Consider the following 13,518-nt stretch of genomic DNA (forward strand, 5'->3'; position numbering starts at 1 on the left):
CAGATTTTTTTTTCTACTCAAATTCAAATAAAAGCCTGCTCTATTCACGCAAACAGCAGGGAAAATATAAACAAACAGACAAATAAACCGAGAATAGCGGAGGCAAAAAAGGGGCTCCCAAGCACCCGTTTCATTTAGTCTGCCGCCAAGAGTCCCTGATGGTAGCCGAATCCTTCGAAGAGCTGACTGAAAAATCGCTCACACAAATTGAAACGTGTAGCTGTAAAGTAAACAGTTTTTCATCCACATAACCACGTCGCCCGGTGTGCCAGTTTCCGCGGGAGGATGCGATGGTTGACGAGTCCAGAGTCCCCCTCGCCCCCACCTGGTTTTGGCATCAGTAGAGTCATACGCGATTTTCATCACCGGGTGCACCACACACCGTCACCAGTAGTGAGTGACAAGCATCAAAAGCGGCGCGCTCAATCACATCACAGCTGCACTAGCCGAACCGGTTCTTTTTTTTGCTCCCACTTTTCCATCCAATTGTGGTAGGTGGGTTCAGGTTCATACATCCATAATGCTGCGAGGGTGACAAAGTGGGTGGCGTTTTTCCGCACGCTCTGGGGCTCAACAAGCGTACGTCAGCGTCAGGTGAGTGGCAGATAGACGGGTGGCTCAGTTCTGCCAGCCATCGGTGGACCGGGATTCGTGTACACAAACGCAAATACACACACATGCAAACACACTACTCAAACAAATGCTCACTTCATCACGAAATTAATTGACCAAAGCTTGGCTTGCGGGAGAAAAACTGAAATTGGAAATCGGTGTAGCGCACCCAGGAAGCGTATTCCGAAAAGTGGTTTTCAATTGTATTTTTTTGCGGGAGTTTGTAATTATGCAATGTGAATATCACTTATTGGAAATTTTTTTTTTTCGTTGATTGTGTGGATGAAAAATTTGATTGTGCTTTAATTGCGTCAAATCTCTGTGCGACGGTTAAGTCTGGCAAATTATGAATTCAGTAGCAAGGGTTTTGATTCCATGATTTTAATAGGTAGGTACGGTTCAAGTAATTCGAATTTGCCTATTGTGACATTTGAGCAACTTTATGCTGTCATTTTTAGGTTTAAAGAATTCCAAAATTATGCACGCGCGACATAAAACTCACACACAACCAAAGAATTCAGCAAATTTACGTTAGGTCTCCCCCATTGCGATATTAGATTTCACGTCTCGTTTCCAAGTCGAACCATAATCGCTCTCCTATTTGAGACTCGCAATTAGTAGGATCCATCTCGATGAAGTGCCGCCGTAATTCATCGGAATCGTTGTTTAGTTCGATCGAACCCAAGACACACCAACCAATTACCCATAATTGCGGAATGATTTGTGGCATCCATAATTTTGTTCGATTTGGCTCAGCCTTCGGAATTTCAATCTTCTTCGGTTTCCGATTCCGCCCGGGTGCTTTGTTATTCGATAAGGTACTTGGCTCGAAGGAATTCTATGTGTACCTATGTATTGCTAACCGGGGCACACATAAATTTGTCATCATCATTATTGTAGCAGACTGTACCGGTGCGGATCTCGGTGCCGAACAATTCAATGCCACTTGCTATTATTATGTTCTGGATATGCATTATATGTCTCTTCCCTATTATATCACGGCTATCCGATCAACGTGTTTTCAGTTCGTAGGAGATTTGTGAGCAAGTGAATCTCGAAATTGGATCATAATTCAGAGCTTTGTTGATAGAGCTTCGACTGGATACAACGTTGTTCTGAACTGGGATTTCTCGCAAATACATATCATGTAACCGAACCACAGAGAACAAACATATACACTAGGACAATGTTTTTCGGAAAACCCATGTAAACATTCGAATAAAAACAAATCTCTATCGTATTCAATTTTGCACACGTCAGCAACCAAGTTGCATCCAAGTTTGCACACAAAGTGCGTATTCTGGAAGCGATTGCTGGCCGATCCCCAGTTAAACTCATTCCGGAACCGGTTCGGATTTCTGAATGGAGTCAGTATGGATTCCAAATCAAATGCAACAACCGATTCCGACTCAGAATCGGTTGTTGCATTTGATTTGGAATCCATACTGACTCCATTCAGGATTCCGAATTAAATTCCGAATGGTTTGACCGGGTCGTAGCGGAATGTTGCTATTTGCTGAAGTCATTTAAAAACGAGTTATAAATATTTCTTACACACACTGAAAAGTTGCTTTAGGTGTCAGGTATTAGTGACCGAAGCCACTTCTAGTTTTTCAATCTGTATATTTCACATCCTTGCTCTCAATTCAGTACTATGGCTCAAAATTTTCATAATCTTCCCAACTCAGTAATCTCTAGCTAACTGAATGTCATTAAAAAAGCAACAAAGAAAATGTGACTAAATATTAGTCGAAATAAAAAAGGAAGAAAAAAAAACAACAGAACTACTTTGGAGCGGTGCCTTCCATTACAATCGATGATGCGTTGTCAGAAATCTGGAACCATTAGAACAAACTTTCTTTTATAGTTGAGAGTGACGGTATGTGTGTGTATGTGTGTTAACCTTCCTATCTCCCACTAGCTGGTAATGATTTACAGAAAAAAGATGTTTGCATGTATTTAAACATTCATGCAAATAACTTGGTTCACGGATTTAGGAAGGTGTTAGCTCAATTGACTTTCCGATGACCCATTTCGTGTACAGTGCCAGACATGTTCCGAGGTCATCATTCCATCAACTAGCCCCGCCTTACTGTAATGTTTGTATCAATTGGATTGTAACATTACAGTATAACTTTCGATTCCATTTAAGCAGGAAATCGACGCGTATTTAGTATATTGGTTCAATTGTATATATATATATATATATATATATATATATATATATATATATATATATATATATATATATATATATATATATATATATATATATATATATATATATATATATATATATATATATATATATATATATATATATATATATATATATATATATATATATATATATATATATATATATATATATATATATAACATAACACATGTGTACTAGAAAACTTACCATTTTTGCAGTTTTCTACCTTCATTCCTATCTCCCATTTATGTCTCCTTTGACTCTCATCCACATTTCTTGAATTCCTGCTAAAGCTTAGTATGCACCTCTTGCGAAATGAGGTCGCGAAATATTTTTCCTTCTTCCGTGCGGAATTTTGACATTTGCTCGCGAAAACTAGTCTGTGTGTTTGCTGTTAGATGTCGCTTTTGATAACTGGAAAACGACATCAGATGTTGTTTGTTTATTTCTTTTTTATATTTCTGTTGTCATTTAAATGTTTTAAATGATGTATTTTATTAATTCATCACGGATGTGTATCAAATCGGTAACAATTGTAAACCTATTTGCCATTCATGAAGCTCTCAGGGAAGTGACGTACTCAGCGTGAATCATATTTCGAGAATGATTAATCATAATGCTTATTTGTGACGGTTCCGGATGTCTCGGGGAAGTTCAGTCTGACCAATTTAGACAGCACAATTCCTGCAAGCGGAAATTTAAATCATTGGCTGGCCAATTTCTATCTAAATTGGCTGCTTCTACCGGTTCTAGAAGACCCAGGGAAATGATCGAAATTCGCTCAAACCAAATCTATTGTAATTGTCCGAATCGTAAGTCTAAATCGGCGTTTGACCATTAAGAAGCAAATCTGATTGCCTTGGCCGCCTTTACCGCTTTCACAAGTCTCGGGGAAACTACCTTTCGAAACACGTTTCGGAATCCGGAAATATAACGCAAATATAACAACCGACTCCGACTCAACCGGTTTCATGTCGAACCAAACCCTAGGCTTTAAACTACGTTAAAAATCGATTATGATAACAATGGCTACTACTAAAGGTTCCGGAAGTCTCAGGGAATGCTACCAATAATCAGTACGGATACAAACCTATTTTTGGTATAACAATTGTGAGAATCGTAATTGAAATTTATTGCCATAAGTAATTCGTGGTAATTCTTATTGCATGAAACACTAGAGAGGTTTAAGGAATTGCGCATATTGCTACTACTTGTATTACTACCGCCAGAAGCATAATTCGACATAGATCTTTCATTAGGGCTTAAATCGCAAATGTAAACAAACTGCGTTTTCGCTATTATGACATTATGCGACAAAAATACTACAAGATTGAGGTGAAAATTAGTTAAAATGGTTTTTAGTTCGATTTATAATTAAAGAAAACAAAACGGCGAAACATGCATTTTCTTCGAGATTTCGACTTCTTCTCATATGGAATATAAAGGCTAAACTTACATTTTTTGACAGAACCGGGCGTACGGTTATTATTCACAAAATTATTCTTTAAACGGCGGTTCTATTATATAAATGATAAGCAATATCTACTAGGATCATGTCTACTCGATAGTTGTTGCACATAAACATTCGAATATTTCGATATTTTCATGAAATTCGAAGAAAAGATGCACGCGCCCTATCATTTACATTGGGTTTCTATGCGCCCATTTGCTGAGCCCTATTAAAAAGTATACTGTCAAGCTCGCCCATTTACCCAGCCCTACCCAGCAAGACAGAGTCAGTTTAGCCCTTTTACCGCGCCCTTCTGAAAATTATGTACACCGTTTAGCCCTTCCGCAAATGGTGGTTGCTGAAGGGCGAAATCACGACTGGGATGCAAATTGGGCGTAAGCATTTTTTTTAGTTTCTACCCACTAAAAGCACATAGGAATTAAATTCTTTGTTATATTGTCATAAGGTTTAACCAAAGATGCTTCCGGAAAAACATGGTCATAAAGTAATTTATACCTACAATAAAAACTACATTTAGAAAAGCATCGCCGTATATTGAAACTGATTTTTCTCCATTTGAGTACATTGCGACTTTGGCCCTATTGAAAGATCTGTGTCGAATTGTCCCATGTGTATAGGGATTCCCATAGAACATGGGACAGTTTTGCTTCTAGCGGCAGAATACCTCACACAAAAAATGCTGTTCAAGTCTGATATTACACCGAAAGTTAGACGAATTAACTGAATTCAAATTTGATGGTCAAATTGACCCTGTATGTAAATTATGGAAAAGATGTTACAAGCCTTTTACAATCAGTCATAATCCAATAATACGTTATAATCCATTTAAAACGAGTGTATTGCTAGTTAGGCACTTTTCAATCAGTTAGGTCTTTTCATAATCAGTTCGGTCATAAAAATCATTTAGGCCCTTTTATAAATTGTTGTAAAATCGCTATCAAAATTCTTCATAACAAATGTTGCGTTATGTACGTGCTCGGGTAGATATTTGTTAATGGAAAACATGAAATTTCAATTTGTTACATTTTGTGGTTAGGCCCTTTTCAAATGTTTGGATAGAACTGGGTAGAGATTGTAATTGTAATTGTAAATTTATTAGCTTGCGATACCCTGTTGGTTACATTTGTAAATTAAAAAAATATAAAATTATAAATTCAGAATCAAAACAAGTATGACCAGTAGCTGGTCGAAAACACTTTACGGTGCGATCTTTTCAATTTCGTCCGAGTTCTCCGCGTCTAGCAACTGAATCTTTTTCCGGAAGTGTTTTTTGATTGATCTGCAAATCATCATGCTTCGATCACTGCCCACTAGGTTGATGGTGATTCCGTTCTGTTAAAGAAGTGGGAAGAAATACAATCTATAGGATCACAAGAATGAGTCACACTTACCGAATCTACCGGTGCGTCTAATTCGATGTAGATACGTTTCGCAATCGGCTCGTCCCTGCTAATCCATCGGCAGGTCGAAGTTGACGACAATGGTCACCTGTTCGACGTCGATACCTAAGACGAAAGAATCTCTCCGTAACCTGGTGCTGTAGCCAGAATCAAGTGGTGGAACTTACCCCTGGACAAAACGTTCGTTCCAACCGTTGCTCCACCGTTAGATTACCGGACAGTACCGCTACCGAGTGACCATCCTGGGACATCCTGCAGGTCAACCAACCGGCCGTTTTTCGTACCTGTTTCGATCGATTAACAGTTCTGAAAATAAGTTTACTTGGACGTTTACAACTGTCCTATACATCATATGACAGAAAATGATCGCTTGTCCGACGGTAATCACACAATTTCTCGTCCTGGTTGCGGAACTTGACGTAGTACTGTTTGATGTTATCGAGTGATTCTTGCTCCCGCGCCTGCCGAATGACGATCGGATTGGGTACGATGTACTCGGCAAACTCCATCACCTCGCGCTCGTACGTGGCCAAGAAGAACACCGACCATAACACCCGCCTCGTCCAGTACAAAAAGGAAAAACTAGGTCGTACGTCCTGAACTTTATACCCCAGTCAATTAGCTTGCCGGGTGTTCCGATGATGATATGATTAGTCAGCTTCGCCCCTTTGACGGTCTCCTCACCGCGAACGGCGTAAGGAAGTTTGATTTCCGGACAAAACTTTGCCATTTTGGCAGCTACTTCCCCCTTCTGAATTGCCAGCTCATACGTGTGGGAAACGCAAATCACCTGCAGATAGTTTTTTAACTGATGGACTCAACTGTGCATTGCCAGCACAAAGGCAGCGGTTTTTCCTGTTCCCGACTGACTCTGGGCGATTATATTCCGTGGCGGACCGGCCAACAGAGCCAACTCCTGAATCTTGGAAGGGCGTTGAAACCCATCGCATAGACTCCCTGAAGTAATCCCGGCTTCACGTGCAAAACTTCGAAAGTTTTAACCAACCAACCGGCGAAGAAGAATCCTTTCGCTGCACCTTCAGATCCAGCTTTGATTCTACTAGACCTTAGTGAACATCTTTCATTAGCAAACTTGCATCCGCCGGGCTAAAAGATTAGTCACGGATAATTTTAAAGCTGATACTAAATATTTCGGGAGAAAATTTAGAATAGGACGTAAGCAGCAATGAGATTCTCTTTGGGGTCTTTCTCTTCTGTTTGTTACTCGGTCGTTTCAATATTTAGTACTCAACTCTTTGCCTAATATTTTAGTAAAAACCATCGGCTATGTACTGGAAAATTAGTGCAAAGTGTTATAGTGACGTCATAATCGAAAGAGAAAGTAAACAAAGAGAGGCTGTCAATGTTCCTTATGTCCTAATCAAAATTTTCTGCAGATTTCGACTTACTTGAATGCCTCTGCATCTTCCGCGGAGGAAGGTGTTTCTCCATTTTCTCTTGCAGCTTGTTTTTCTTCAGGAGCTGCTAGAGTCAGAATTTCTGTAGCTACCGAACTCCAAACATCAGGTGCAGCTTTGGTTCTACTGCCGGTGGACTAGGTTTTTCCGCATTCTCTTTCTCTGGACTGCCAGCCGCCGGCTCTGAATCCTTATCCTTGATGATATGTACTCAGTTCGCTAACCTATTTGTATTGAAAAGAAAAATTCAAATCCCATCCCAATGATCGCTTCAAAAATAGGTTATAACAAAAAAACACTTACCGAGTGCAGAAATTTCTTGATCCGTCGTCTTTTTGACCCAATTATCGGCAGCGCTTGCCATCGTTTCGATCGGGTATTAAAATTCAATAGCAAGGTACAAAGTATGGGAAATCGTCCTGAATCAGCACGGGTATTGTCCCTCGGGTGGTTTATTCCTTGCAATTCGCAGAAATTTTGACCAGAGCGACCTTGCGGAAAAAACGATGCCTTCTTTTGCCTGCTCACTTCCCTGCCATGAAACCGATGATGAGCGCTTATTCCAAACGGTTAGCCGATTGAAGATGACGTGCCATTATGTTTGTTCTGTGAATTGATAAGGACATTTAGATATACAAAGGAATGTCTGGAGGAGGGATGCTACTGGTAAATACATACCGAAAGAGAAAGTCCTTTCCGAGCATCTTGATGTTGTGTTTTCTGTTGGCCCATTATCACTGCGTTCTCTTGCTGGGTGATTACCATGATATTATGTTGTTGGTGTTCGATCTGAAAAAATCATAATAAAAAAATATCCGTAAATGAGTGAACTCGAGCTTTTTAAAGAATAGGGTATTACATTACAATGTACTAAACACGGTACTGATCCTTTCGAAATAAAAAAGGTAATAAAAATGTCTCACCTTGCCGCACCAACTGAATAAAAAAGTCCTCCTGCACACCGCATGGTACAGTATAGTATGCTGCTGCTACTGTGTTTGAATGTGCTGTTGCTATCTTTTTTGCAGTTGGTAAATCTACATTTGGGTTGGATCTATTGCACTAATTGCGGTTGCTGACCAGGTTGTACCGTCGGTTGAACGTTATTGCTACCGACCTTTAGGATGATGGTCATGGTCTGGAAGAAATCTTAATTTTCTGATGTTGTGGTTGAAGGTGGTTCTGCTGCTGAGCTTGCTGTGAAATGTTGGCGATAAGCACTCGAATAGTGATTGCTTGCTGCTGCTGGAATGGAATCACGAGCACTGTGTAGGCAGTGATATTTTCAAAAATAGTGGCAGACATGTTTTAAGGCAGAATGTGCCGATGAAATGTTTTCCGATGTGTCCATCATTCGTAAACTCCTGTTGTTCGTTTGAGCAGTAATTGCTATGTGGTCCTTTTTTGAGGGGCTGTTGCTGGATTTGGAGTAGTTGGTACTGCTGCGGTTGTATCGATTTAATGTTGGTTGGCTGATTGCCAGATCCAGGATGTTGAGACAAGATTAGTTGAGCTGATTTGCTTTGTTTGGGTGTGCTGCAAATAATATTAATTATTTAAATTTAATTGTTTAAAACTAGAAACAATCACTTCCAGTAATATTTTTAAACTTACCATTCAAATTCGAAATATATAAATTTCTAAACCACGAAATTTTGACAGTTTGCGATGAAAAAAATACAAAAAATTGCCAATCTTGTGTTTTCTTATATTTTTTCATTGCAACCTGTCAAAATTTCGCGAGCCTCCGTGCGAAATAATACCGCTGACCATTATTTCGCAAGGAAAAAGTTTGCCTTGGTGACAGCGCATAGAAAGCAGCGCTGTCTCGCGGAACTATTATGAAACTTATCGTTTGTCGAGCCGTGTCTCAGCTAACTTCATTTTTCGTTATCGTTTTCGCGAGAGCTGCGTACCGCTTACGAAATGGAAACGAAATTTTTTTTCGCGAACATTTCGCGACGTTTTTTATGCATAGGTTTTGTATAGGAAATTTCATTTCGCAAGAGGTGCATACTTAGCTTAATTTAAGAAAGAAAAGGGGAAATAATAAAAAAGAACCGACAGACTCCGTGTTTTCCTCAGCGCTTCTGTTTCTTTTAGTCTGGTGCCACTGCCTGTTGTACTTGTGTAGGTTGTTCCATTGGAGATCTCCAAGGAGCTGTAATTGGAGGAAGATCTGACTTCTATCCATAAATATCAGTTTTTCACATTAATAGATTATATGTGTGCACTACAAAATAATCCCGTGTATAATGCAACCATTTGTTCTTTGTTTATTATTGACGGAAAAATAAAGCGTTATTGTCCTATTCCCTACTGTAAGAAAATGTTTATGCAAGATCAAATAAGTGAACTTTTTTGTTTTTTTATATTATTTTCTATTTGATTATATTGTTTTGTTTGCATTACATTTCTAATTTAGTATATGGTGTTCAGCCACAAGTGGTGACTTTTCATCCCTATTGTTTACATGATTCAGTTAATTATTATTAAGTTATAATATGCTTTCGCAGTTAAGTATTTTTTTTCAGTAGGATATTTTAAACCTACTTGTCTAAGTGAACTAATTATTTGTTTATCAATTACTTCTAGTGTTCTCTGAATCGGTAAGTAGTTTTGCAGTAAAATTTCTTGGGAATTAGCACTAAGCTTATTTTAATGTATTCCACATTTGTTAAGTCCAAACTGTAAACAAAAGGACCAGCACCTGTCAAATATGTGAGATTAAAGCATTTCATACAATGGTCAATGATCCAATCCACATGCACATTGAGAAATAAAAATACGCATAGCCAGCACACCCTCCATCCCCGTCTCCCTCAATGAGGTATATACAGGTGTGGTAGAACGCACGGTTTGCTAGTGTTGGCAACCACAATTATGTAAGCAATCCAGAAGCACAACGGGTCGACCTCATAGCGGTCACACGATTCAATGGGAGCGGAACGACCGGTATGACGAAGCAAGTCGATTTATACTGTGATCACTCACACCACTCATGAAAGGTTCATCTTACGAATACCAAAGTGCCATCTTCGCCAGACCTGTATATACGACATTGCATCTCCCTCACTCCGCTGTGACTTCTGTACACTTTCTAGCATGTACTTCTAAGCATTCAATGCGTGGCTAGACCGAATATGTCCGATGCACAAAAAGTATGCTATCGATACATAAAGTTCTCACGCACACACACGCGTGCGCAACAACACACACACTCACACACTATTATTTAGTATACGTCTATGTGCACAATTTTGCCACTGTGTTGGCTTCATAAATGCCAAGTAATTCTCGACAAACACACGACTACGGCCCAAAAGCCAACCGTCAAAACTCTCCCCGAAAGGAAACCCCGGACAAACCGTTACTGGCCAAAAACAGTTCATAACAGTTAATGAAAGAGAAAACTTTTCTCTTTCGTTTACTACCAAGATCTGTGATTGGCGAATAACGGTTTGTCTGGAATTATCCCCCAAAGAGAATCCCGACAGCCGGCCCCCAAGCCGCAATCACATGTTTATCGAGAATTTAAGAATTTGTCTAACAACGTATTCCAATGTCTGCACTGCATTGAAATTCTCACCCAAGACCCTATTAGATTTTACACCACCCTAACATAACCTCATCGTATGAGCTTCGTTCGACAACTCTCGGTGGGCCACTCACGATGGAACAATTGCACCAACTAAATCATACTGAGATTAGCATATATGTACTCATACTCAAGTGCCAATCCCTATGCCTGGCACATACACAAAAAGCTTTCTGCTTACACTTATGCGTAACCTACGCTACCGGGCCACCTGTAGCACACTTTTACCATCGGCTATCCAAAGGCTATTTTGAAAAAAATCTATAAAATTATTAAAAAACGAAACCACCTGAGTTTCCTGTCGTCATCGTCGAGAGTGCCACTGCGTTTGAGATACCATCATCACGTCCTATTACTACCACAGTTATGCACTCCGCATGTAAGCGGACTCTTTGCTTTGTGCTGTCAATATCACATGTAGCATTCCACACTCCGAAGCGCACCCTCACATGTATGCTGTTTTACTGCTGTCCTTTCGTATGCACTGTCTCGAACTCAAAGTGAAGCACCTAGCCACTAGCGTTTATGAGGCACAGTTCTTCGGGGCATAAAAACACAAACAACAGCAACAACCAAAAAAACGAAGCACCTCGCCCATCTCTCTTTAGTCTCCCATCGGAAAACCGTCATAATCAATAAGAGCTTCGGTTGGGGTCTTTTGCACTGTCATCATATTTGAATCGATCACGCAGGGCTTGTCTGGATGTGGTCTACACTCTGATTTAATTCTGAGCCTTCTGAATAACACACAAGTAACGAAAAGAGCAGCCAAAACTAATTTTACACCAACACAGACGTAAAACACGACGCCGGAACCAGACGCAGGAAAACGGTATCTTCCACAATTACGGAAACGGACCGTGTCCGGACTTCACTCGCTATACGTTACACGGACGCGACCCGAACACTTGGAACAGGTACGGACACCGGAAACACGGAACTAACCAGTGAAAACCCAAAAAACTGCGTAGCCGAAAAATGTTACCTATAGTCTCGAGCAGTGTTACCAGAACTCTTTTAGTTGAGAGTGACGGTATGACGGTAAATACGACACATAAGACTTATATTTAATGTTTCCTGCCATTTGATCGGATTGAGAAGTCCGATTTATTGTGACATTGTCCTCATTGACCTTGTTGTTTACTCTTCTATAATTTTTTCTATTTTTTTTGGTAAATCCAATTTGATCAAGTTAGGTGCTTATCTAGCATTGCTAGAATTTGCTCAATTTTACATATAAAATTTACAGTAGTGCAATTGCGCTCAAAAGGTAGTCGAAGACAGTCTAAAGCACTGCTCCAGCGGAAGCCAAAATAGCTTCAGTTCTACACGAAAAAAAACCCACAGAATAAGTTCTTTTAACTTAAATTTAGGTAGTTTTAGTTTTGCATCGCTTTCGTACTTATTAGTGTTGTCAAAAACAAAGAGAGAGATTCGACTCAGTCGAGGTCTTCCATGGAATAAAGTACTTTTGAGTTGTTTGAGGTATACTCCAAATTAAGTAGATTCAACTTAAATTTAAGCATATTTAACTTAAGGATGAGTATAAAAAACCTGCCAATGAGTTGTAATTTTTGCCGTGGTTAAAGGGAAACTACCTTCAACACGGTTTACCTAATTTTACCTTATTCCACGATACCCCGAGATTGAGTCAAAAGAGCTCAACTTTTGGTAGTTTTTCGTATCCGTGTACAAATAATTCTTGTGAGCATTAGTGTTCAAATGAAAGGTATTAGCTACAGTTATAAACCTTGCTTATTTTTGTGAGCATGTTGTTAGAAAACATTGTTGTTAATAACCAATATGGGCATGAAAAGGTTAATAGTGTCTTATTCGCGACGCCTTCATAGACACCGTTCATCACCATCTCAGTACCAGCGCACTGCAATTGTTCTGCGGTAGGACGTTGGTGCTGAAGCTGCAATACCAGTTGCCACCCAGCTGAGATGATGAATCACAGTGGCACCGCATAGGAACTATTGTGGCAGTATAGCGCATTGCGCACATAATAAGTGCGACTAAAAGTGCGGAAACGTAAATAAAACTGCGCTTTTATATTGAATTGTGTTGGTGTCTATTACGCACTTATGTATTATTCAACGAGGAATAAGTGCGCCTCATACATGAAAACGATTCAATGTAAAAGCGCACTTTTATAAGAAAAATCGCACTTTTATGGAGTCTAGCTTTAAATGCCATCAATAATATTAATCAGAAACTATGTATGACATCGCTTTATTTATTTACACACAGATATCAACAGGCCCAAATGATGGAAACTTAAATTAATTACTTCTAAAACACGGCAGAAATCGATTCCTTAATAAAGTCCGACACAAATGGAAGTCGAACAAGTGCGACACACGATTGAAGAGGCGTTGTAGTCCTGTGATAGCGGCATTAGCGGTGTGATTAGTTCATCGAAAAGGCACTCTCAGAAGAACGTTTCCGCGTAGCATTCTAGACTTTGCTTGAATGTTGAGATGAATAGGGCTCTTGTAGTTTCTCTATGATGCTGAAGGGTATCGAGTTGGATGAGTTGGCACCGACTTTCGGAGCTTGTAAAACGAAAAGGATCGCACCACGTAAGGCGGCGAAGACCTTCATTTCGATTGCTGCTGTTCATGTAATTCTGTTGAAGATTTATAGCTAGTATGTATACGACAGCCCTTTCAACTGATAGTTCATATCGTTGAGATAGAGAGTGAATATGAGTGGTCCGAGATGGCTTCCTTGCGGAATGTTAGACGTAGCGGAGAACAGTTTGGAGTAGGCATCACCCATTTTCATACTGAGTTGACGGCCAGAGAGATAGTAAT

The 13,518-nt window shown here is 39.7% G+C and overlaps 1 long non-coding RNA gene and 1 pseudogene across 1 annotated transcript; both read right to left on the minus strand.

Moving 5' to 3' along the window:
- Positions 1-5,349: 5,349 nt before the first annotated feature.
- LOC131695390 (DEAD-box helicase Dbp80-like) lies at positions 5,350-6,789 on the minus strand (annotated as a pseudogene).
- A 123-nt stretch (positions 6,790-6,912) lies between these two features.
- Positions 6,913-8,704, minus strand: LOC131677577 (uncharacterized). Its single transcript, XR_009303395.1, has 4 exons — positions 8,025-8,704; positions 7,780-7,890; positions 7,405-7,707; positions 6,913-7,325 (listed from the first exon to the last, which is right to left on the minus strand). It is a non-coding gene; the product is annotated as an uncharacterized LOC131677577 (long non-coding RNA).
- Positions 8,705-13,518: the final 4,814 nt, after the last annotated feature.

Source organism: Topomyia yanbarensis, chromosome 1 (assembly GCF_030247195.1).
Source record: "Topomyia yanbarensis strain Yona2022 chromosome 1, ASM3024719v1, whole genome shotgun sequence".
Taxonomy (NCBI): domain Eukaryota; kingdom Metazoa; phylum Arthropoda; class Insecta; order Diptera; family Culicidae; genus Topomyia; species Topomyia yanbarensis.